The sequence below is a fragment of the Arachis duranensis genome, chromosome 3 (genome assembly GCF_000817695.3).
Source record: "Arachis duranensis cultivar V14167 chromosome 3, aradu.V14167.gnm2.J7QH, whole genome shotgun sequence".
Lineage (NCBI taxonomy): Eukaryota > Viridiplantae > Streptophyta > Magnoliopsida > Fabales > Fabaceae > Arachis > Arachis duranensis.
Genome location: NC_029774.3, coordinates 48,386,811 through 48,390,496, shown reverse-complemented (window position 1 = coordinate 48,390,496; position 3,686 = coordinate 48,386,811).

Sequence of the window (3,686 nt, the reverse complement as noted above, 5' to 3'; positions counted from 1 at the left end):
CAGGGAAGGTCAAGTGACTAATTAAGTTGATCTTCAAATCCTAGTTAATTCCTAGAAAAAGATTGGGATTATAGAAGTTCAAGCTAATTAGCAAAGATAGCGATTATCGATCACGTTGAGTTTGATAACTCAAGAGTTACTAATTTCTTAACCCAAGCCAGGAATGTAGAAAGCTAACTTAAAATCATAAATATCTGGAATACCTCAAATAACATTCATTCAAAGCAGTCAAATCTAACATGGAAAATTTTTATAAGCCAATTGGGCAACATAAATCAAACATAAATAAAAGTATTAAAGTATCTCAAAGTAGAAGAGAGGTCAAAATAAAGGAATATTAAACCTGATATGAAGAGTTGAATTAAATCCTTAATTTCTAAAAAATCCTAATTTCTAAATCCTAAGAGAGAGGAGAGAACCTCTCTCACTAAAACTACATCTAAACTATGAAAAGTAACTAATTTGGCTAGCTCCCCCTCCTTTCGGATGCATTTCCCCACTTCATAACCTCTGGTCTGTGCTTTCTGGACTTGGATTTGGGCCAAAAAGGGCTTCAGAAATTGCTGGGATCGCTTTCTGTAATTTCTGGTGCGTGGCCTCTGTCACGCGTCCGCGTGGGTCACGCGGTCGCATCATGTGAAATTTTTCTTGTCACGCGGTCGCTTCAGTCATGCGTCCGCGTCAATCATACGATCGCGTCATTGCCATTTCGCGCTGGCATGCGGCCGCGTCGCCCATGCGATCGCGTCACTGTCAGTTTCTTCAAAAACTCCGTTTTATGCTTTCCTTTCATTTTCGCATGTTTCCTTTTCATCCTTTAAGTCATTCTTGCCTTAAAAGATCTGAAATTACTCAACACACGAATCACGGCATCGAATGAAAATAAAAGATAATTAAAATTAATACTTTTTAAGCCTAGAAAACATGTTTTTCACATACATCTCATAATAAGGAAGGGAAGGTAAAACCATGCAATTTCACATGCATAAGTGGGTGAAGGATTGAATAAAACACTTAAATTAAGCACAAATTATATCATAAAATATAGGTTTATCAACCTCCCCACACTTAAACAATAGCATGTCCTCATGCTAAATTTAAGATAAAGAGTAAGGTAAAGTGGTGGAATCTCATCCAATGCAATCTATTCTAAATGCATCTACCTAAATGAGTCATGCAAATCTAGTTATTATCCACTTATATATAAAACTTTACATGTAGTTAAATTAATTCACATTCTCAAGGAATCATATATGTATAGCCAACCTTAGATAATGTTAAGGCACTTTTACAATTGAGATGGGTAAATAAAATATTTTTCAAACTTGCAAGACAATTAATAATAGAAGTAGAGATATATGGTGATGAGCTATTGAACCCTCACTGGATTTTGTGTTTACTCTCTAGTCACTCAGTGTTTGTTGGGTTAATCACTCTAATCTTCTTTTTGTTCTTACTTCCTATAACTTTGTTCTTTATCTAACCAATCAACAATTATAGAATATAGGCATACAAAAAATCATGAGGTCTTTAATTAAGGTTGTAATGGGGCCAAGGTAAAGGTAAGGGTATATGTATAAGGCTAAGTGAGCTAATTAAGTGAATCCTTCATTAGTCTAAGATCTCACCTAACATACATATTTTGTAAAGCAAATCTTCTTTACCTATTTTCCCATATTTTCCCACTTTATGTTGCAAACTCATGTATTAAAATTTAACATTACCCCATGTGCATTAACTCTTTTTATTTTGTAACTGGGGGATTTGTGTCCCCTTATTGAAAATAAAAACCTTTTTTTTTAATGCACATGGTAATTTTAATTATTTTGATTTCACATGAGCATGCTTCCCAAATTTTTCATAACTTATTCAATTTATCTTCCTACTTTTTCTATCATCTCATATTCCCATAAAATTTTCTACACTTAAATTATACACAATATCTATCTTAAGCTAACCAAGGATTCAACCTAGGAGTTTTATTTTGTTTTTCTGCTTAAGGCTAGTAATGTGGTTATAAAACAAGAGGAGATTTAAAGGCTCAAGGGGGCTAACAAGGGTGATGTAGAAGGTAGGCTAATTTGGAAATGGTGAGCTAGAATCAAACAATGGCCTCAATCGCTTTCTTGGTATGTATCTATATTCTATAATTGGACATATAGATTAAAACAAAGTAAAGAACACCAAAATAAATAAAAAGGGCAGAACACACAGGAATAAAATATTATGGTTTAAATGTAACCATACAATTAAGCTCAAAACTCACAGGCTGTGTGTTCTCAAGATCATAAATCATATATCAGTTATGTATGGCATGCAAGTAGAATTAAGAGTTTCCATTATTCTCAATGTAAAATATATTGGATGGCCTTAAAGTTTTAGTGTTCCTTCTTGATAAAATGTTGTTAACTGATTAACATGTAATGCTATATATACAAGGTATGTGGATTGTTTTTATTCTGTTAAAGTCTCTTAGCTTACTTCCTTTTTCTTTTCAATCTAAGCTAAACTATCATATGCTAAAAAGGGTAAATTATACTAATTAATCCACTTAAAATATAACTAGTAAACTAAGGTGCAAATCAAGCTAAAATATCCAAGATGTATACATATAGCTCAAAGTGCATAATACAAAAATATAGTCAAAAGAAAAAGAGAGAAAAATGTGCAAAAATACAGAAAATAGCTAAAATAAAAAGAGATTTTGTAGTAGTTCACCAAAATAAATAGATGTCAGAGATGGCAACCTCCCCACACTTAAATAATAGCATCGTCCTCGATGCTCACTCAAGCAGGGTGTGATGAAGTGTCATCTCCGGAAGGATGGGCTGCTGGTGTCTCGGTGGTGGTCTGAGGATCTGCAGATTGGATGAGGGTATGAGGATCTGTCTGCTGCAGAGGAGGGTCTGCCTGGATAGGAATCGCAGTATCTATGGCCTGTATCTGGTGTGGTGCCTCAGTGTGTGGCACAACCTGCTCTGGTGTGGTGCCTGCTCCTCATGATCGTATGCCTCCGCCTCAGATGTATCAGAAGGGGTGTCAGGTTCGGAGGGAATGTCGCTGCCAGACCGGATCATCAACTTGAGGTGCTCATAGCGTCGCTTGTTGCGACGCTCCATGCGGTCCAAGTGGGCGAACAATTGATGCACCAAATGGTAAATAGGCTCATGGGCAGCTGGAGGTGCAGTGGGTGGGGCAGGTGCAGCAGTGGAAGAAGAAGGGGCAGCTGAAGGTGTGGCTGTCTCATCGGAAAATCTGTCTTTAATTACCGACGGAAAATCCATCGAAAAATTTGTCTCTAATTACCGACGAAAAATCTGTCAAAAAGTTTGATGTTCCAGGAAAATGGAGGGAAAAAATTACCGAGGAAAAATCTGTCAGTAAATAATTTTCGATGAGACTTTTACAGAAGGTCAAAATCTGTCGATAATTTTGCCGGTAACAAAAAATTTGTCTGTAATACAGACCAAATCTATCTGAAAATCTGTCTGTATTAAGTAGTTTTCTAGTTGTGCGACTTCCAACCTCGAACAACTGCCAACCACAATAGCATAATACACGCCTTCCCAATAATTTTTGTGAGATACACCACTAGCAACCCAATATTAAAAAAAATTCAATGTGTGTAGTAGTGTTTTGAGAATTTTGACTGTGGAAATAAGAGTGATATAGTGAGAAAAGTAATA